We start from the raw sequence: 23,299 nt of genomic DNA on the forward strand, positions 1-23,299 counted from the left end.
ACCATTTTCAACCATTTCAATTTAATTAAATCTCCATATTTTCAAAGCATTAAATGGAGACTAATATCTAATTTCTTTTTTATTTTCTTTAATACACCATAATCATTACTCTCATTAATGCATGAATAACCAATTTCTTTTCCTTTTTGATTTAAATAATTCCTTCCATTCTGTTGGACAAGAGCTTGTCAAGTGTCATTCTTAGACACAAATTGGCCACCAAACTTTAGTCCAAGCTATCCATTAATTCTCTAATTTTTCCATATATGACCACATTTTCAAGAGCAAATATAGGAAAATTTCACACATAGATAAGTCCCTTAATGGAATTATTTTTCATATTACCAATTTACACTTAATGGAAATATTATCCATTTTACTAAAGTGTCCATTCCTAAGGCACTTTTAGATCCATTTATCCCCTTTTCTCCTCAAGGATAATTTTAGAAATTCTCATAAATCTCCACTCCTATTTATTTATTTGTTTCCAAACACGGGATAAATTTTCCACATTTGATCACTTTCGGGTTGCTCTAGGCATCAAGCTATGCTACCCGACACCCATTGGGGTTCTATTAGGTCTCCAACCTATATTCAAACAATTCAAAATACTTAACATGCTATTATGCTTTATTATTCTTTAACACTTGCAACATCGGGTGTTACATTAGGGGTCGATAGAAGATGCAAGAAACCTTTTCTTAAGGACATTTGGGATCAAAATAAGGAATCACATGAATAGCCAAAGTCCTAAATAGTCCAAGGGTCAAGGTGCAAATATATGAAACTTCGGGCCAAAGTGTAATTTTTAAAAACCCAAAATGAACTCATTAGAGGAACGAACCGGCCAAACTTACCATTTGAGGTAATCATGAAGCCTCATAAATGAGGCCTTAGGTGGCATGGCATGTGGTGCAAAGTGGTTGGCCGGAAAGTTCTATAAATAAGGCCTTTGGGGAAGTTTGTGAAGCAATTCAAGAGGATTAAGGCAAGGGTAGGCTGATTTGAGAAGAGAATTATGTTCTTGAGGGTGAGAGGCGTATTCTGAAAGAAAGAGAAAAGGTTTTTGTCAAGAAACGAGGGAGATATCAGGTTCGTTGGAGTTTCAAAGAACTCGCCAGAATCTGGGCTCAGGTCATCGAAAAGTAGTAAGGTAAGTCTAATTTAAGCTTATAATTGGGTATAAGAAAGAAAGAGGAAGCCATAGGAACAAACAAGGGTCGAATCAGAGCTCAAATGAGTGAGAAAATGGCAAAAAAATAGAGGCTAGTTGTCATTGCGTTGCTCATCGCCAGAGAAGATAACCGGCAAGTGCAGTGCATGCGCCAACCCTATCTGTGTGTGTAGACACGTGAGTCTCCTTTCGGCGGCGCGTGCACACTCATTTTCCCTTGTAAATTTCTAGAAAAATAAGTTCAATAAAATAGAATAATCTTATGTAAGAATATTTGATGTTTGGTTTATAAAAACTTATGTTTTCTGCAAAAAAACCCAACGCCACTACCGTGAACAGTGTTATCGTAAGGTAAACCGTCAAGGTGAGTAGTTCTTGTGCATATAAATTGCTTTTGCATGTACTTTGCTTCATATTGACCATCTGTTGTTTCATTTGTAAGTGGTTCTTGCATGCTTATTGATTCATTTGATCATTCTTGGTTTCGTTTGTGTGTGGCTTGTGGCTTACATCTCATGTTTCCTTTATTCCAAGCACATTCTTTCTATTTTGGGATGCATCTCGACATTTGTGGTTGGGGTTAGTTGGTGGGACTTCATGTGTGATCGTGTTCGTGCAGTGGGACTGGAGTTTGAACATGATGATGGGAAGAGATGGTGGCAAGTCATCTTGTGTGATCATGTCCGTGTGGTGGGAAGCGATCACATGTATGTGAGATGAGACTAGAGTTTGAACATGATGGCTGGTGGGGATGATTGAGACGGAGGAAATTCCATAACCTATTGCATTTTTGTATTTGCACATACGTATGTATATTCTTTCTTGAACTATCTCACTTAGATGTAATTATCTAACTTGGGTGTTTTATATTATGCCATAGAATTCCCGAGCATCCACCTAGGGGTATTTTGGTTATTAGATGCCTAGGGGTATTTAGGTTAATAAGCCCAAGGTGGGAGAATCCCAAAAGTGGTCTGAGCTGAGACACGTTTCCCAAGAAGAAATCGTGGTCTAATAACCAAAGCGCCAAGCTAATGGCAAAAAGGTAAATAGGCTAAGCTTGAGAGGTAAAATGGTTTAAGACATATTGGGTATAAAAGGCAAGTCAAAGGGTCTAAGTAAAAGAGGGGGCTACTTCTAGAAGCCCAAGCTCCCCCCCTTCTCTTTCTCTCTCTTGGCAGGAAGAAGATAGTGCAACGGCCCTCTCCGAGAGGACCATCATCTCTCGGAAAGGTGCAGCTCTCTCGGTGCCTTCTCTCTAGGAGGCTCTAAGGGTTCTCTCTCGGCATTTTCTCTAGGAGAGATGAGCTTCTCTCGGCCGCCATGGCGGTTTCTCTCGGCAAGACCTCCTCTTTCGGCTATGGTTTTGCTCTCGGCTACTTGGTCTCTCCGCAATGGCGCGTCTCTTTTTGCTAGTGTTCTCTCAGAAAAGCGCAAGGCGCCTCAGCCGGTCGTCCCTCAAGAAGCTTTCTTCAAAGCTTCCCGAGAGGTTCTGCCCCTCGGGAAGAACAGCGAGGCCTTCTTCCTCGCCCCTATTTCTGATATGTATATCATGTATATATATATGTTTATATGTTGCACAAGCTTCTTCCCCTGATTCTCCCCTCCAATTAACATTTATATGTATATATATAGAATGTATACTCACGTGAGCAGCAACCAAGTGTCAAACCCCCATATCTCTTAATATATATCACACTATATATCATATACAATGTTTAATGTTTATATTATCCCATACATGATATGCCTATAGGATGTAATACAATATGTTTACGTCCGTGGAATGCGATATGTCCCTTAAGGAAATAGTGGTTAAGTAAGTATCACCCCAAGGCATCTCCCACTGAACCCAGAGCTGCGCTCGAGCAGGCCCCCTAGGGGCCAAGACCCTACTTCGATAGCCCACCATGAGACCCACCTTCTCCCGAAAGGACCCCTAGGTTGACCAGCCCTCCGGAGAGGATTCCCTTTAGGCCCGTCCGTATGCTACTAATGTATAGGTACATTCCCGGTTCCCTGTAATAGTACTAAGATTGACCCTCTCTCGTTGGGAAAGGTATAACTGTTCTATGATAGCATGCCTTACTTATCTATTGCACTATTCTCCTAGCTGTATTGACTTAAGCATCGGAAGGCATATGCGGGTGAGGAATCCCTACGTGCTGTCTAACTTGTTCTTGTGAGCGCGTATATTCCTCAAGCACTCAGGAGGCCAATCCCGAGCGATACTGAAGGTGCCCTCAGAGGTCTGTCTACGACCTCGTCCCGGGTATCGTGAACCGAAGCTACCCAATGCCCATCTCCACCAGTAGACTCCTGCCAGCTATCCACCTCGCTCTGCCTCGACTCCAACTTTCTTACATTACAAATTCTATTATCGTAGTTTTTGGGCTACAACAATTGGCACCGTCTGTGGAAAACAAACAAGAAGCTAAAATCTATGAAGAAGATAGCTAAGTTTGCTAGCGTCAGATATTAGTTGGGTAATATAAGAAGAACCAGCACACCTCATCTAGGGGGCTGGAGGGCTTGCTCGCCAATTAGGTTCCTTAGTATGAAGCTATCAGAGATCGTGTACGGGCTTCCAAAAACCTTCAACTGCCCTAAGACAAGGTCCTTCAGTGATCGCGGTTACCCTATAGTCCTTGACCGGGGGTCACCAACTGTTTTGCTCAGGAAAAGACCATAATGCATTTAGAGCGTAGCAGGATCTGTTAAAGGAGTTTTACCTGTGTTTCCAATAAGAAGGTCACGAAAACTTCTACAGAATCGTCATTGCCCAAGTCAGTCTATTGAGAATCTTCCAAAAATGCGAGGCGGTGTCATTTGAGTGATCAGCCCTTCACCAATGGCTGGGCAGGTGGATAATTCGGGTAATTGTTCACGAGTGACACCCGTAAGTGGGAACGGGGCGTCACAATCACCCATCCTAGTACTACTCTCGCTGAAGCACGCTTAACTTCGGAGTTCTGATGGGATCTGTTGCATTAGTGCTGGTATGATCGCACCCACACACATAGGCCTTCCTTTCTTCACTTATGGCCTCACCCCAGGATCGTGGACCGTTCCCCACCCACCTCCATGATGAGGGGCGTCTGCTCGAAATCGGTAAGAAGCCAGAAGCGAAAGTTGCAGACGAGTTTCCTAGAAAAATGGGCGTTTGTTCGAACGGGGTGCCCATTTTTTTAGGATCTGGATGCTGCGAAGAGCCGGAGGCGGTTATAAGACTTTAGTGATTTTAACACTTAAATGAGCTCCGGGGACATTAAGAAACCCTAAACTGCGAAAATCGCAGTGAAAGAAAGTTAAGCGAATACGGTTACGTCGACGACGATGCCAATCCGTTTATCAGGGAGGACTCAAAAATAGCGAAAAAGGGGTGCAAGATGAGGACTTCCTAGGGGGTCACACATCCTAGTACTACTCTCTCCCAAGCATGCTTAACTACGGAATTCTGATGGGATTCCCTGCCTCTCTTCATTTATGGCCTCGCCCTGGGGCCATGGACCGTTCCTCGCCCACCTCAACCATGAGGGGCATCCGCTCAGAACAAGTAAGAAGCTAGAAGCGAAAGTCCCAGGTGGGTTTCGTAGAAAAACGGGCGTTAGTTTAGAGGCGGTGCACGATTTTTTTTAGGATTTGAACGTTGCGAAGAGCCAGAAACGATTATAAAACTTTAGCGATTTTAGCTCTTAAATGAGCTCCGAGGACGTTAAGAAACCCTAAACCGTGAAAATCGTAGTGAAGGAAACTTAAGCGAATAGGGTTACACCGACGGCAACGCCGGCCTTTTTCTCAGGCAGGACTCGAAAGAACCAAAAAAAGGGTGTAATACGAGGACTTCCCAGGGGGTCACCCATCCTAGTACTACTCTCGCCCAAGCACGCTTAACTACGGAGTTCTGATGGGATTCCCTACCTCTCTTCATTTATGGCCTCGCCCCGAGGACGTGGACCGTTCCCCGCCCACCTCAACCATAAGGGGCGTTCGCTCGGAACAGGTAAGAAGCTAGAAGCGAAAGTCGTAGGTGGGTTTTGTAGAAAAATGGGCATTAGTTTGGAGGCGGTGCACATTTTTTTTTAGGATTTGGACGCTGCGAAGAGCTGGAGGCGGTTATAAGACTTTAGCGATTTTAACACTTAAATGAGCTTCGGGGACATTAAGAAACCCTAAACCGCAAAAATCGTAGTGAAGGAAAGTTAAGCGAATACGGTTAGGCTTGTCTCTTTTCATTTATGATCGCACCCGCACACTTAGGCTTGTCTCTTTTCATTTATGGCCTCGCCCCGGGTCCGTGAACCATTCCCTGCGCACCTCTGAGATGAGGGGCGTCCGCTCGGAATCGGTACGAAGCAAAAACCAAAAATTGCAGGTAGGTTTTGCAAAAAAACGGGCGTTAGTCTGGAGGCGGTGCACTTTCTTTTAGGATCTGGACACTGCGAAAAGCCGGAGGCGGTTATAAAACTTTATCGATTTTAGCTCTTAAATGAGCTCCGGGTTATGACAATGTCTGACATTGACTACTACCTATGATGAGGCAATGTTTGACATTGACTCTGGGTTATGACAGATGGATGACAAAACAACTTTCCTTATAGGAAACCTGCTCGAGGATGTGTATATGACATAGCTTGATAGTTTTGTTACCCATGAACATGCAAATAAGATTTGCAAGTTACAAAGGTCCATTTATGGACCAAAGCAAGCATCCTAGAGTCGGAATCAATGTTTTGATGAAAAGATCAAAAGGTTTGATTTTTCACAAAAGGAAAGTTGATCCTTGTGTTTACAAGAAGGTTAGTGGGAGCGCGATTACCATTTTTAGTCCTATATGTGGATAATATATTACTCATTAGGAATGTTGTTCCTATGTTGCAATCAGTTAAAAGATGGCTTTCATTTAATTTCTCCATGAAGAATTTGAGAGAAGTAACCTATATTCTAGGAATAAGGATCTATGGAGATAGATTCAGGAGGTTGCTAGCACTCTCCCAAAGCGCGTACATTAACAGGGTGCTAAAGAGGTTTAGCATGGAAGATTCTAGGAGGAGAAGTCTTCCCATATCACATGGAATTTATCTCTCCAAGGCAATGTGTCCAAAGACACAAGATGAGAGAGATAGGATGAGTCGAGCACCATATGCCTTGGCTATTGGCTCGATCATGTATGCCATGTTATGTATGAGGCTTGATGTCGCATATGCTTTGAGCATATGTAGTAGGTATCAAGCTGATCTAGGTGAGAAACACTGGATTGTAGTTAAGAACATCCTTAAGTACTTGAGAAGGATTGAAGAGATGTTCTTGGTATACAGAGAAGGAGAGCATGCTGTGAAGGGGTTCACGGATGCCAGTTTCCAATTCGACCATGATGATTTTAAATCACGTATAGTCGAAATTCATATTCTGCCTATATGGCGGGGCCATGAGTTGGAAGAGTTCCACTAAGAGATAGTGGCAGATTCAACAACTGAAGTCGAATATATAGCAGCCTTCGAAGCAGCTAAGAAGGTTGTATGGATCCGTAAGTTCATTGATGAACTTAAAGTGGTGTCCAGCATTATTGATCCAATAATAGTTATTGGGACAACAATGGAGCCATCGCGTAAGCGAAGGAACCACGATCTCATTAACGGACCAAATTTATATTGTGGCATCACCTTTTGATAATGGAGATTATCAACCGAGGTGCATATATAGAGAAAGTGTCGAAGGATGACAACGTCGCAAATCCCTTCACTAAAGCTCTGTCCCAGGAGAAACATGAAAGTCATGTTCAATCATTAGGTATAAGATACATGAATGATTGGCTCTAGTGCAAGTGGGAGATTGTTAGTGTAGGTGCTCTAGACCCAATCAGATTGGGCATATTGTATACTGACAATTATAATCATGTTTATTATTTGAATAAGGAGTTGTTCAAATTCACAAGAAGTCATTCTATTAGTTTCTTGTTATTATTGTAATAGCCAAATGAAACTAGATAGAAGTCCATATGATGTATACTGTGATTAATCTATAAAGATGTGAGATGATGCATCATAGTTTCTAGACATCATTAAACATCTCAAGTCGTAGCAATGTCAAGAATGGACATTGACAATTGCGGTAAGACTTGTATGTGCTATGGTTTTTGCTATGTGATAGCAATGGGGGTCTCACACCCATAGGCATGGGGATGCCTAGACAAGTACATAGGTGACCAATGTTGGAGAATGTGTCACTAGACATGACTCACCATGAGAATCCATTTTGGTTATATGTGTAATACCCCGAGAGCCCAGAGAAGTTAGTATATATCGAGGATAGTGTAAGAAAGGAAACAACACCAGCTGGATATCTTTTGGGCTGAATGTTGGCAAAGAACTCCTAAATTAAGCGTGCTTGACCTAGGGTAATCCAGGGATGGGTGACCCCCCTGGGAAGTTCGCGTAGGCCCATCAGGGTAAGTTGTTCCGGTTCTTCCTATCACTCGATCGGGTCGTTACAGGTGGTATCAGAGCCGACCCCCGAGCCTCTGAGCGCTATGGTGGGGCAAACCTCAGCGAGGAGGCTGAGTCCCAAGGGGGGCGTGTAGGCCCCTATGGGGGGTGCGTGTAAGCACCTTAGGCGAATCCCACATCGGCCATGCAAGGGGGGAGAGTGAAGGATCATACACGAGGATACAAAGCATGCAGCGGAAGCGGTTTAAGATCAAAACCGTTCCTCGTATTGATAAGAATCTAGGAGACTTACTTTTACGGCGGATTACCGGACGGAATGGAGCGATGGGAGCTTCTTCGCGTGGTGGAGACGACTGCTGTCCTGCTAGCCTTCGGCTCCGTCGCATCAGAACTCAAACGCACCCTTTCGATCTTCCGGAGTATGACTCGAACTCGTGGCCTCTCTTCGGTGAAGAAGAATGAAAAACGACTTAGACGAAAAACAACTAAAGAGAGATATATATAGGGAGAACCCTAGGGTTAAAACCCTAGTGGGCCAAACCCTAATGGGCCAGGATCTTTTAATTAATTTTCTAATTGGGTTAGCCCAATTAATTAATTAAAACCCTAATGAACTATTATTTTATTCTAGTCCAATTAATTATGGACCATTCTGAATAAAATAATTCTCTCTCAATGTAATTCATCCAACAAGCCAAATGTATTAAAAAATACATGAGTTACATCGAGCTACCCCGGGGACCAAAAGACAAATTATTCACGGCTACTAAAATGACCAAAATATCCCTGCTACCTAGTAGCTATATTTTGTCATTCTAAGTGTTCCAATTATCACCATATGGTAACACTGACCCCACGAATAATTTTGCATATGCCATGTCTTTGACCTACTAGTGTAATGACGAAAATACCCCTATGCGTAACACCCATCATTTAGAAAGGAATAATGTACTAACACCTTTCTAAATGACTTCTACCATCCTTAGATCACTAGTCCAATAATCCGTGACTACTCGAATGTACTTGCTTATCACTGGGAGCTACCCAGAAGCACACACTCTTAAGTCACATTCCCAGGGCCCTGGATTATTCGATTATTCTTGGACAATCACAAGGGGGTGAATCACAGAAACTATCTTGTATTAGTCTGTCTTAGCTAATTAGAAACCATACTCCCAACTCAAAAGGATATTGATCTTTGATAGACCTCACCTACAATGAATCTAAGAATATAGCTCTAGGTTTACTAGACCACCAACTAATACTCAAGTATTAGAGTACTCGTCCACGTAGTAGCAGTGATAGACTGGCTCCATGATAATTAGTACTTTGTCATTAGCTTCTATCACAGGTCCACTCTACGCATTCCAAATGCGCTTGTACAATTAGAGTAAACGGACTGTTTACTGGCTAAGGCAAGCCATCCTCCATTAGGATCTATTGCACAATGATCTTATCATGATAGAATGCCCAGTTCTATCAAAAGATCAAGAGTAATATTTTCTTGCTTATTAAGTACCCATGATTCATGCCTAACTGTGAAGAACGACCCATCACATGAATCACTTACTTAATAGCATGGACACCTTTCCAACAATCAAATGCAAATAATATATATGTGCCATAAACTGAATAAAGGAAACATCATTACCATAAATTAAACAAAACGTGTCTTTAGGGCATACATTTCCAACAGAGAGATATGGGACCGGTTGTAAGGTCGCATGACGAGGACGTCATGTGCTTAAGGGGGGGAGAATGTAATACCCCGAGAGCCCAGAGAAGTTAGTATATATCGAGGATAGTGTAAGAAAGGAAACAACACCAGTTGGATATCTTTTGGGCTGAATGTTGGCAAAGAACTCCCAAGTTAAGCGTGCTTGACCTGGGGTAATCCAGGGATGGGTGACCCCCCTGGGAAGTTCGCGTAGACCCATCAGGGTAAGTTGTTCCGGTTCTTCCTATCACAAGAATCGGGTCGTTACAGGTGGTATCAGAGCCGACCCCTGAGCCTCTGAGCGCTGTGGTGGGGTAAACCTTAGCGAGGAGGCTGAGTCCCAAGGGGGGCGTGTAGGCCCCTATGGGGGGTGCGTGCAAGCACCTTAGGCGAATCTCACATCGGCCATGCAAGGGGGAGAGATCTGGGACCGGTTGTAAGGTCGAATGACGAGGACGTCATGTGCTTAAGGGGGGGAGAATGTAATACCCCGAGAGCCCAGAGAAGTTAGTATATATCGAGGATAGTGTAAGAAAGGAAACAACACCAGCTGGATATCTTTTGGGCTGAATGTTGGCAAAGAACTCCCAAGTTAAGCATGCTTGACCTGGGGTAATCCAGGGATGGGTGACCCCCCTGGGAAGTTCGCGTAGGCCCATTAGGGTAAGTTGTTCCGGTTCTTCCTATCACTCGATCGGGTCGTTACAATATGTTGATGGTATTCTCATACGAGATGGGTGTAACTAATCCTTGGACCTGAGGTTGTCACGGTCATCTCATAAGAAGACGGATATGCTTTGACATCGTTTCGATGGGCCTAGACAAAGGCTGCACATGGACGATCGTTGGGTATATCGTGAGGCTTATGGAGATGGGTGCATAGCCAAGATGGGACTCGTCTATCCCTTGATAGAGGATGATGTATTTAAGGCGCTTTCGGTGGATATTCACTTTAAATCCATGGCCATGGTGAAAGAGATTAATAAGGAGTTATTGATTCACTTTCTATTAAGTAAAGATATCCGAATGACCGAAGAAAAACTTATGTGATCATAATCAAGCAATACATTACCAACTTGAGATCACATAGGATACATTGACGAGAGGATCGAATTACACGACAACCATGCTTGTGAAAGGTTATTTGCTAATTATGAATCCTTCTGAATAATTGAGTAGGAGTGATGCCTTGCTAGAGGTCAATCTTGTCTTATGTGTTCGTACCGACACATTGCCAACAAATTCGGGAGCCTAATGAGTCATACGCAATAGGTACGGTCCCTAGCTTAAACCAGGAGAGCGGACGTATGGTTAAGTGGGACACTTCGGCAAGAAGTTGTGCCCTTGTAGGTTCTCACGGGAAAAGAACAAACAGATGTAATAACGTCAATATGACGAGGGGTCGTCATAAAAGAAAAAAGTTTCCTAAAATAACAATTGATTAAATTAGAAAGAAGTTTCTAATTTAATAATTTGAGCTTAATTTAATACTTGAGCTAAATAAAGTATTTAGGCCAAATATTAAATTAAATTAAATATTTGGGCTAAATTAGATTTGGGCCAAATATTAAATATTAAATATTTGGGCTTGAATTAGATTTGGGTCAAATATTTTATAAATGGATTTGAGCCACTTTAATTTCTAGTTAGACTAGAATTAATGGGCTAGCCCAATCCATGTCCTTTATGGGATGCTCAAATTAAGCGTTTTATTTTGTTGGTTTTCAAGAGTTGAAAATCAATTATTTTCCTGTCCATTCATAAGCCTTGTTAGGAGAAGGAGCTAGCACTTCCATTCCGCTCTCCTCGCCAACAGACACGCGTCACGTATCACGAGTTAGAGACCAGACGCTTGGACGGCTCGAATCCGCTAACGACTCGATAATCTAAAGGTTAGATTTATTTATTTGTACGTGAATGATTTAATTTCGACGTTAATCCAATCGCCGGGATCAAGGTAAGGTTCAAAATTTTTTTGAACTACGCTGCTTGCCCTTTAGTGATCTTGCTTTACTTTCATACTCTTGCCCAAGCACGCTTAACTTCTGAGTTTTGATGGGATCCCGTGCATTAGTGCTGGTATGATCGCACCCACACACATAGGCCTCCTTCTCTTCATTTATGGCCTCACCCCGGGGCCGTTGACCGTTCCCTTCCCACCTCCTCGATGATGGGTGTCTGCTCGAAACCAGTAAGAAGCCAGAAGCGAAAGTCGTAGGTGGGTTTTGTAGAAAAACGGGCGTTAGTTCAGAGGTGGTGCACCCTTTTTTTTTAGTATTTGGACGCTGCGAAGAGCTGGAGACAGTTACAAAACTTTAGCGATTTTAGCTCTTAAATGAGATTCGGGAACATTAAGAAACGCAAAATTGCGAAATTCGTACCCAAGGGAATTAAAACGAATATGGTTACACTGGCAGGAATACCGTCCCATTTCTCAGGGAGGACTCAAAAGGAGCGAAAAAATGGGTGCAACATGAGGACTTCCCAAGGGGTCACCCATTCTAGTATTGCTCTCGCCCAAGCACACTTAACTTCGGAGTTCTGATGGGATCTGGTGCATTAGTGTTGGCATGATCTCATAAGCACACTTAGGCCTGTCTCTCTTCATTTATGGTCCCACCCTAGGGTTGTGGACCGTTCCCCGCCCACCTCCATGATTAGGGGTGTTCGCTTAAAACTGGTAAAAGCCATAAGCGAAAGTCATAGATGGGTTTCGTAGAAAAATGAGCGTTAGTTCGGATCGAGCATGATTCTGATGGTCAAATGTGAGGAAAGAAATTAGATGATTGCGATAGAATATGATTATAATCAGTTGGCATGAGATGGTGCCTTAAGTATTGAGAATGATTAGAGTCAGTTGAAACGAAACTCGAGGATTAGTTCAAGCAAATTTGAGGATCAAATGGTTAATTTGATGATATAAAATGTTATTGAGGATCACTTCGAAAAGAGGGAGGATTTATTTAAGTTATGGGTATATGGATGAATAGGTATTTGTATGATAACTAAGTAACAAATGTTATATGCAAGCGATGCAAGGATATTAGTATTGTTAGATTTGGAAGACATTATTAGATTTCTACTGATATGAAAAGTCAGATTACGAAATGATGACTTGGAGACAAATAGAATCAATTATAATTTTTTTTTTGATGAAATAGTTATATGACATGATTAGAAGATGATTGTGGTCAATAAGCATAAACTTGAGGTTATATCGGGTGATGAATACCTACGAGAATGAGGGAGCAATAATTTATAAGAAATCTTGAATAGATTAGCACAAGTAAAGATCAAGCAATGAATAAGTTTGCGAGGCATAGCTAGTTTCAAGGATATGTGATAACTAAGGTAATGTAGTAGGACCATTGACATGTTGTGGCAGACTAGAAGTCTATGAAACAACCTAGTGATGACTAGATACGTGATGTTGAGGATCCAAGGATACATGAGATAGTTTGACGACATAAGAATATTTCTTTGAGGATTTAATTCGATAAAAGACAAGAAGTATCGAGATCAAGGAATTTTGTGTTAAGGTTGGAAGATTATCAAAGCATGATTGATAAGAACAAGATAAATGACGTCATGAGAAATTGGCAATAGAGAAGTAATATGTATAAGGATATCTAATGGATGCCTAGTGAAAAGAAAATTGAAAATTGAGGATGAGGATATAAGAGCTGCAAGCTCGTTATGATGATATCTGTACCGGCTTGGATGGGAGCTTGAGTTGGGACTCGTAGCCCAAGGACCGAGTATGGGGTTATGATCTTTGAAAAAGAAATTCGAAAGGCATGCATGGTTGACAAGTGTGTTCCCTAAGGATTGATGAGCATAGTTGGCCAGCGATTGTCGAACCGCTCCAGAATTAGAGATCTATGAATCTCTTCTCTAGTTTGCAGCAAAGTGCACCCTAGGTCATCTCTCACAAGGAGCCTCACCTTCTTCTACCAACAAGGAGAACCAATACAAATAACAGTTTGTTTGGGGGGGGGGGTTTTGACAGAAAACTAATTAACAAAACAGAAAGATAAAGATGGATGAAAAATCAGTAAAAGATATGCAACCGGCTGTGTATTTGTCTCCTATGTGGGATCTTCCTTGTCCAACCTATATGTCTTGGCTTGCTAGATGTTTTGATCTCCGGAAAACAAACTCAAAGCATCCCCAACAACCGTCCAAGGATTAGAATGATTGGAAATAACAAAATGAATGCAGAAATCTCTTGCAAACAAAATGCAACCATTCACTCTCTATTCAACCTATCCGGACCTATGCAAGAACAACCGTTCAAGCACATAATATTCATTTCCGAGATGTTATACCAACCGGCTATAACATTCTGTTCTCTTAAGCATTTAACAGAAAATGAAACCATGCAAGTTCACACAAACCTGCCATGAACTCCATGCATTCACAAATCTGCTCAAACTAAACCAAATAGAAATGAATAAGAAACAAACAACAAACCAGATTCTTGTAGCTCATCCGGGACTCAAATTCCACATGGATTCAAGACACACAACCGGTTACAAAATGTTCTAGCCTATCATTACAGCAAGGAAAACAGAATGGAACAAAACATGTAGAAAACAGAAAAATGCTACAACAACAAAAACGGGCAGAATCCTCTCTATTTTAGACTCTCCCTCTATCTCATCATACTCTGAAAATTAATGCTAAGAGGCCTTAAATACATGGCTAAGAAAGGAAAGCTAGGAAGGCTAGGGTTGGGCCTGGCCCAACAGAAAACAAGTAAGCCCAAAAACAGCATAATTTGAGTAGCCCAAGTTTGCTCCTTGAAAGTAAGCCCAAGCTCCTTTAGTGAGCCACTTCTCTAGCCCATCCAATATTCCCTAAAGCCTGGATCCATAGAGGTAAGATAGAAAATGGTGTAAGGACAATTTGAAGCATAATAAAATAGAAACAATGAAATATCAGCAAAAATTACTTCAAATGGCCTAATAAGAATGAAGTGAAATGCCAAAATATGGTATAAATATGCATGCTATCAATAGTCAACCTAAAAGAGTTCTGATTTTGTGATGTGCCATGGCATTCTCAAGTTTCGGATAGGATATTCGTGCCAAAAGTCTTGTGATTATGAGATGGATATAGACAATATAGTTTTCCTAGAGATGAGAGCGCTTGTAAAGAGATACACCAGCATTATTTGAAATAAGGTAATGAGGTAGGATTTTCCCTAGTTATTCGATTGGTTGGGTATTAATTTTGAGGATGGAAATTTTGATAATTTAAGACTTTGATTGTTGGAAGAATACTAGGTTTCGAAATATAAGCTATATGTTTCGAAATAAACCTTTCTGTTAAGTAGGTTTTGAAACCTACTATATATGTTTCGAAATATACCTTACTGTTATAGCTAGTTTCGAAATATAGATAGTATGTTTCGAAATACACTTCTCTATTTTGCTTGATTCAAAATCTTTTGACTTGTATTTCAAACTAATGATCTTTGGCAATGATGATTTACATAAGTAAGATTATACCAAAGATGTTTGTATATCAAAGATATGTTTTCTATGTATATGTATAAACTTATGCTCATGAAAACTATTTTAGCCTTTGATAATAAAACTTATGAAAGCATGTGCAATAGGCAATAATGATAAGCAAAAGCTAAAGAACAATTGCACATAAGATATATAGTGGTTCGGCACCCGCCTACTCCACTACCTTCAAGCTTACCCACTTGAAGGATTTTGCAATCCCAATCACTTTTACTAGTGATCACCACAACAAGGGTTTTACCACGGTTCACCCCAAAACCTTACAATGTGAGTTTTTACGGGCTCAACTCAAACCTAGCACCAAGTGAGTTTTAGGCTCAACTCAAACCTTTACACCAAATGAGTTTTAGGCCAAACTCAAACCTTACAACAATCAAGATAATAAAATTTATCTTTACAACCCAAAGAGCAATAAATGCCTTACCACATGGTTGTACAAACCTCTTAACTTGAGGTGAGGGGAGCTGGAGGATGATACTCGTTGTTTGCACTTGCTTCTCCTTTTTCACATCACAATGCACATCTATGAATGAATGGATCTTCATTGAATGCTTGTCAAACGGATTTAGATCATTTGTGCTTGTGTGTGTGTCTCTAGTGTGTGCTCACTTGTTCTTGCTTGTTGTCTCTCAATCAATCTCTATCAATCTCTTCTTGTCTTCAAACACTTGCTATTTATACCAAGATATAGAAATCTGGCTGTTTATAGCCGTTAGAGACAAGACAGAAAAGTGGGTTTCGAAACATACTTAGTAGGTTTCGAAACATCACATAAATGCACTAAGGTTTCGAAACATACAACACTTTACAGCAAGACAAGCACTTCGAGATAGCAGATAGTGGGAGACAGATTCTAAAGAATCTTATGGGCATTAAGAATAAACAATGGTCTCCACTTTCACATTCAAATTTGAATCTCAAGAGCATGGAGAATGCATTAAACAAATGGTTTTGATAAATACAAAATTGCAAAACAAATGCATCTCGATTTTCAAATGTTCTGCTGATAGAATGTGAGAGGTTTTGAAACATGACATGATAGGTTTCGAAACATACCTCTCTAGAAATGAGGTTTCGAAACATGATGCATATAGGTTTTGAAACATACCTCTTTGGAAATGAGGTTTCGAAACATAGACATATAGGTTTCGAAATATGGTTCAAAACCTGAATTGAAAACACATACATTGCATAGATGTTTCGAGATAGCATACACTGAAAACATTGAAAACCTTTTCAAAGGGGTTTCGAAACATGCATAGGAACATGACAGATATTCAGAATGATTTGCTTGACAGCACAATCCACAGCATGTATACATCACAGGTTATTTACATTTTCTTTTATTTATATTTTACCTCCATTTACTTTAATACATAAATGTAAATAACAAAGTACCCCCTATTTGGATTCAATAAAAATACTTAGAAAATCAAAATCCAAATAAATAAGAAAGTAGATTTTGGGTTTTAGTACAAACTCAAGTTTTAGCAATAAACCCACTTCCAAAATATATACTTTCTATTTAATGAAAAATTCATTAAAAATCGTTTTAGCACTAATGAATGTTAGCTATCAAAATACCGGGAGATAGTTTTCCAAAAAGAAAACTCTTTCTTATACTTCTCCTTGTAAGGTGCTAACCTTCCAGACTTAGTCAAAACAGGGTTTTCATTTTCACAAAGCGAAACTTGATATTAAAATTGATATATATTGAAAACCACATACTTGACTCATGACTTAGGGATTAAACCAATATATGTTTTTCATCATTAAAACTATTGTACAAAAAGTACAACAACAGTAGCAAATTTCGAGGATAAAATTTTTGTAAGGAGGGGAGAATGTAAGACCTTGTTTCAGCATAAGCTTGCCACGTAATTTCAGTGAGATTAAAATACTGAAAAATGAGCTTAATAGTAAAATAGATCGTCGAATCGACTGCAGGGAATGCCCCAGAGTATAATTAGCTATGGAAAACGGTAGGGTCTCGATGAGCGTTCCGAGATAGGATTTATGGAAGTAAAATAAATTGGAACTGAGATGATTTTTTATACAGCTAAAATATAGCTTTGTTTTAGGCTAAAATACCGAATTGTCGTATGGGACATTTGGGAAGCCAACAGAACCTTGAGGGGGCTCCGATTTTTTTTAAAGATCAACCCTTTAGTGGTTGCAGGATGAATCAAGGGCTCGGGGGGGGGGGGGAAATCGTCCTTACCGAGTATATTTAAAGCTATTAATTTAGATTTTAAGCACCATAATGCAATTTTAATTGGTTGTTAGAGGATATATTCGCAATTAGAGAATTTTCAAGTGTAATAAGGATGAAATATAGGGATTAGATTTATAATTTTTTCATAATTATATTAGTATATAATATATATAAGATATATATAAGTATTATATATGTATAAGCACGTATAGGCGTGGGGAGCATTAGAAGCTCTATGTTTCTGTCTGTGCGCATGGGAGGTAAGCTTGGAGCATGTTGGAATTGCTCTCTAATCGAGAGCATTGGGCAGTGGGGATGTCGAGAATGGTGGCCAAGTTTTCTTCCAAGGAGTGGTGCCCAAGTTACTTAGGCTATATATATATATATATATAAAGAGAGAAAAAGAGATTGAAGCAAGGAAAGAGGGAGATGGCCGAATCAGCCATGGCAGCAAGCTGGCCGAGAATGAGAGAGCATGTGAGGGAGAGAGAGATCGCAAGAGAGTGTGCTCGAGAGGGAGAGAGGCCGGCCTGAAACAGAAGCCATGGAAGCCGCAAGTCCGAGCTTCCAGCAAGCTCGTGAGGCCATTAGCCACAAGCTTGGGCGAAGAAAGGATGGCTAGCGAGCAAGGGCAGAGCTGGGCAACGACAGTAGAGGCCGGTCAAGGTAGCACGGTGGCACAAGGAAAGCGTTTAGAGGCAGAAGCGAGCTTCGATGCTCGGCCATGGCTATCCCGCAAGCTCCCAACATTGAGGGGGCTGCGCAAAGGAGGCTGATGCAATGCGACAAAGGCTGCCTCAATGGCAGCTCATGGCGGCGGTTGTGGGATGACTGTCGAGGTCGGGGGCGGTCGCGATGGCTGTTGATGGGCGGCGTGCAGTGGTTGGGCCATGTGTGCATGGAGCTGGTTCGCGTGAGTTGCAGGCGCAGTGAGGAAGAAGATGAAGTGTGGAAGGAGAAGAAAAAAAATAAGAAAAAAAGAAATAGAAAAGAAAAGGAAAAGAAGAAAAAGGAGAAAAATGAAAGAAAATATCTAAAAATCCCAACAAAAATGCCGAAAAAATTTGAAATAGTGATGTATTAATATTCTAGAGATTTTGGTGAAAAAAAATGGTTCGTGCACGAAAATTGAGGCGATGCACGAAAATTAAGATGTTGCACAAAAATTGAGGTAAATACACAAGAAACGAGGTAGTGCACGAGAATCCAGAATTTGCTCGACATTTGAGGTCGCTCACCCATTTCAAAGTTATGGCATGCATACCGAGGAAGCCTGGAAGGCTAAGCTAAGGTAAGTAAACTTTACTAGAAAATTCTAGCAAATTAAGAATAATATTTTATAAATGGTTATAGAGAAATATCTGAGGAAATATTCGAGAAATAATTAGTTTGGATTTATTGAGGAAAAATAGGAAGAAATAGAGAGAAATTATGAAAAAATTAGGAAAGGAATATAATATTGATTTATTGAATAAATATGATGGCCAGGGTATGTTGATGTTTCAAAGTGAGTACGTTAGAAGCCTGGTATAAGAATTGAGATGTTATAAGATGCGTATGAGGTAAGTGGTACTCCCCAAACTGAATTTAGTTTTATGGAAAATGCTTGATTTGAAGTGGTTTTTCCAAAACCCAAATTGAGGTAAATGATTTTATCATGTTGTCATGTCTTGATATGAATATGTCATGTAGATTGCATTTACATATATTGATGATGAAATGTGCATATGTTCACGATGATATTATTGATCTGCAATTTTATAAGGGTTTGAGAGTACGGGTCGGAACCGCTGCTCTTCCAATGGTGCACCCATACACCTCAACCTGAGAAGGAGGCTATAAAAATGGAGAGTAGCATTAAGGTACGGTCGGCTCAAACCGAAATGAAATGGAAAATGACATTTTTGCATCCATGCACGAAATATGATTTTTATACCCTTACTTAGATGATTAATCACCTAACTTAGGCATTGCCCCTGGAATATTCAAACGTTCCAGATGGAGATCGTAGCAGGAGCGAGGATGAATGAGGCATAAAATGGCACTTAGCAAAGTGCATGATGAATGTATGTAAGGTAGACCATGTGTTTAAGTTCTGCTACTTTAAAATCTGAACGTTTTGAAGGTCCATGATGTAAGATATGAGTTATGATTAATGTTTGAGGAAGATAATGTATAACCTTATGGTTAACGATGATGTATAACCTGATTTAGGGTTAATGTTAGTTGAGAACTTATGTTATGTTTTAAGTCATTAATGAATAGCCTTGTATTCAGAATTAAGTTTGAGAAACGGTCATGTATAACTTATTTATGATTTAATGTTAAGGTAAGATGTCAGGTTCGATTCTAGCTTCCGCATTTGGTGTATATGATGATTCTCTCTTTCGAGATAAAATGATTAGAAATTTTGGGATGAATGCGATGAATGATGTGATTTAGGATTAGTATCGAAAGAAAAAATTTATTGTCCCAAAATTGTCCCAGTTTATGATGCGCCCGAGAAAGTGGGGCGTTACATGGAGAACTCAAAAGGAGCGAAAATGAGGTGCAACACGAGGACTACCTAGGGGGTCACACATCCTAGTACTATTCTCCTCCAAGCATGCTTAACTTTAGAGTTCTGATGGGATCCGGTGCATTAGTGCCAGTATGATCACACCCGCACACATAGGCCTGCCTCTCTTCATTTATGGCCTCACTCCAGTGCCGTGGACCGTTCCCCAGCAACCTCTACAATGAGGGGCGTTCGCTCGTAACTGGTAAGAAGCTAGAAGCAAAAGTCGCAGGTAAGTTTCGTAGAAAAATGGGCATTAGTTTAGAGGTGGTGCACATTTTTTTCGAATCTGACGCTGTGAAGAGTCGGAGGCGATTAGAAAACTTTAGCGATTTTAGCTCTTAAATGAGCTCCAGAGATGTTAAGAAACCCTAAATCGCAAAAATCGTAGCGAATGAAACTTAAGCGAACACGGTTACGCTAGCCGCGACACCGGCCCGTTTCTCAGGGAGGACTCGAATGGAGCGAAAAAGGGGTGCAACACGAGGACTTCCCAGGGGGTCACCCATCCTAGTACTACTCTCCCCCAAGCATGTTTAACTTCGGAGTTCTGATGGGATTCAGTGCATTAGTGCTGGTATGATCGCACCCGCACACTTAAGCCTGCCTCTCTTCATTTATGGCCTCCCCAGGGTCGTGGACCGTTCCCCGCCCGCCTCCACGATGAGTGGTGTCCACTCATAACTGGTAAAAAGTCAGAAGCGAAAGTTGTAGGTGGGTTTCGTAGAAAAACGGGCATTAGTTCAGAGGTGCTGCACGTTTTTTTTAGGATCTAGACACTACGAAGAGCCGGATGCGGTTATAAAACTTTAGCGATTTTAGCTCTTAAATAAGCTCCGGGGATGCTAAGAAACCCTAAACCATGAAAATCGTAGCGAATGGAACTTAAGCGAACACGGTTATGCCGGCGGCGACGCCGGCCTGTTTCTTGGGCAAGACTTGAAAGGAGCAAAAAATGGGGTCCAACACCAGGACTTCCCATGAGGTCACCCACCCTAGTACTACTCACGCCCAAGCACGCTTAACTTCGGAGTTCTAATGGAATCTGATGCATTAGTGGAGGTATGATCACACCCTCACACTTAGGCCTGCTTCTCCTCATTTATGGTCTCTCCCCGGGGCCGTGGACCGTTACCCGCCCACCTCCACAATGAGTGGTGTCCACTCAGAAACGGTAAGAAGCCATAAGCAAAATGTGCAGGTGGGTTTCGTGGAAAAATGGGCATTAGTTCGGCGGCGTTGCCCTTTTTTTTAGGATGTGAACGCTGCGAAGAGCCGGAGGCGATTATAAAACTTTAGCAATTTTAGCTCTTAAATGAGCTCCAGGGACATTAAGAAATGTTAAACCGCAAAAATTGTAGCGAAGGAAACTTAAGCGAATACGGTTACGTCGGCGATGATGCCGACCCGTTTCTGGGGGAACACTTGAAAAGGGCGAAAAAATGGGTGCAACACTAGGACTTCCCAGGGATCACCCATCCTAGTACTATTCTCACGCAAGCACGCTTAACTTCAAAGTTCTGATGGGATCCGGTGCATTAGTGCTAGTAGGATCGCACCCGCACACTTAAGCCCGCTTCGTCTCTTTTATGGCCTAGCCCTGGGGCCGTGGACCGTTCCTTGTCCACCTCCACGATGAGGGGCGTCTGCTTGAAACCAGTAAGAAGCCATATGCGAAAGTCGCAAGTGGGTTTCATAGAAAAACGGGAGTTAGTTCGAAGGTGGTGTACATTTTTTTTTAGGATTTCGACACTGCAAATAGCTGGAGGCTGTTATAAAACTTTAGCGATTTTAGCTCTTAAATGAGCTCCGGGGACATTAAGAAACCCAAAATCATGAAAATCGTAGCAAAGGAAACTTAACCCAACACAATCACGTCGGCGGCGACACGGGCCTGTTTCTTGGGGAGGACTCGAAAAGAGCAAAAAAAGGGGTATAACACGAGAACATCCCAACGGGTCACCCATCCTAGTGCTACTATCGCCAGAGCATGCTTAACTTCAGAGTTCTGATGGGATTCGGTGCATTACTACTTGTATGATTGCACCTGCACAGTTAGGCCTGCCTCTATTCATTTATGGCCTAGCCCCGGGGCCGTGGATCGGTCCCTGCCCACTTCGATGATGGGGGGCGTCCGCTCGAAATCGGTAAGAAGCCATAAGTGAAAGTCGCAGTTGGGTTTCATAGAAAAAAAGGGTATTAGTTTGGAGGCGGTGCACATTTCTTTTTAGGATCTGGATGCTGCGAATTGCCAGAGGCGATTATAAAACTTTAGCGATTTTAGCTCTTAAATGAGCTCCGGGGACGTTAATGTTAGACCGGGAGGTGCTATGGCACACACCAAGAGGGGGGTGAATTGGATATTTTAAAAACTTGATAGAAACTTGAAATCCTCTTGACGGAAAATTTGATGCAATTGAGGATTATTGAAATGCTTGAAATAATAAATGAAATAAAAGTACAAGCAAGAGATGAACATAAGAATTTATAGTGGTTCGGCTGAACCCAAGCCTAATCCACTATCTTAGCTCCTCACTAAGGATTTTCAAAACAATCCCCTATCAACTCCCTACTCAACTCGAGTAGGTCCTCTACTCCTCGCCTAGGAAATTTACAAACTTCCTAATCAAATGGGCCCTCTAGCTACACAAGCTAGGAAATACAAGAAATGTACAGTTGGAGAGAATCTAAGAGATGAATCTCTTAGTTACAATATCACTAAAAAATGATACAAGGCTTAAATGAATGTATACAGATTAAGATCACAGCCTTGAAGAGAGAAAATAGAAGCACAATGAATGTAAATAGAAACGAGTATAAAATGTAAGCTCAATTCAATTCGTTCCTGTCCATTAACCTTCTCTTGATCTCCTTGATATGTATATATAAGCATCCCAAGAGTCTTGCCCAAAACTAGCCGTTATTGAGCCATTAGAGAATGAGAAACTAGTCGTTGGAGATTGAACAACTAGCCGTTATTGATTTCTGAGAAACAAATAGTCGACAGAAAAAATAGGTTAGTCGACTATTTCTTCAAATAAAACTAGGCATAGTTAACAGACAAGAAAGCATAGTCAACTATCTTCTAACACAAATTACCCATAGTTGACAAACACATTCACATAGTCGACAAATACAAAAATATGAAGAAGATTTTGAAAATCATATACAAATATAGTCGACAGAAGAAAAACCATAGTCGACTATCCTTACATGATAGTCGATAGAATAAAAAATAGTCGAGATAAGCCATATATAGTCGACAGATTATACAAGCATAGCCGACTATCCTTAATAACATAGTCGACAGCACTAAACCACATAGTCGACTATCCATTTTGAAAAAATGAAAACTTAACTGATAACATGTAGAAGCACACTTGATTGATACAAAACATCACAACATATTTACATTTTGTAAATAAGAAAGTAAATGTTCTCATTTTGTTCAATTTATATTTTACCTTCCATTTACTTTAATACATAAATGTAAATAAGAAATTACCCCCCATTTGGATTCAATAAAAATATCTAAAAAATCAAAATCCATAAGAATAAGAAAGTAGAATTTGGGTTTTAGTAGAAACTTAGGATTTTGCGATTTTATCACCTCCAAGATATACACTTTCTATTTCTTGAAAAATTCGTTAAAAATC

The 23,299-nt window shown here is 40.8% G+C and overlaps 1 non-coding gene and 5 pseudogenes across 1 annotated transcript; all 6 read right to left on the reverse strand.

Moving 5' to 3' along the window:
• Positions 1-11,800: 11,800 nt before the first annotated feature.
• Positions 11,801-11,919, reverse strand: LOC127789454 (5S ribosomal RNA; annotated as a pseudogene).
• A 7,712-nt stretch (positions 11,920-19,631) lies between these two features.
• On the reverse strand, positions 19,632-19,750 carry LOC127789451 (5S ribosomal RNA; annotated as a pseudogene).
• A 365-nt stretch (positions 19,751-20,115) lies between these two features.
• On the reverse strand, positions 20,116-20,234 carry LOC127789461 (5S ribosomal RNA). Its single transcript, XR_008020605.1, has one exon. It is a non-coding gene; the product is annotated as a 5S ribosomal RNA (ribosomal RNA).
• Positions 20,235-20,600: 366 nt separating this feature from the next.
• Positions 20,601-20,719, reverse strand: LOC127789440 (5S ribosomal RNA; annotated as a pseudogene).
• A 367-nt stretch (positions 20,720-21,086) lies between these two features.
• Positions 21,087-21,204, reverse strand: LOC127789445 (5S ribosomal RNA; annotated as a pseudogene).
• A 369-nt stretch (positions 21,205-21,573) lies between these two features.
• On the reverse strand, positions 21,574-21,692 carry LOC127789456 (5S ribosomal RNA; annotated as a pseudogene).
• Between the last annotated feature and the right edge of the window lie 1,607 nt (positions 21,693-23,299).

This window comes from Diospyros lotus, chromosome 13 (assembly GCF_014633365.1).
Source record: "Diospyros lotus cultivar Yz01 chromosome 13, ASM1463336v1, whole genome shotgun sequence".
Lineage (NCBI taxonomy): Eukaryota > Viridiplantae > Streptophyta > Magnoliopsida > Ericales > Ebenaceae > Diospyros > Diospyros lotus.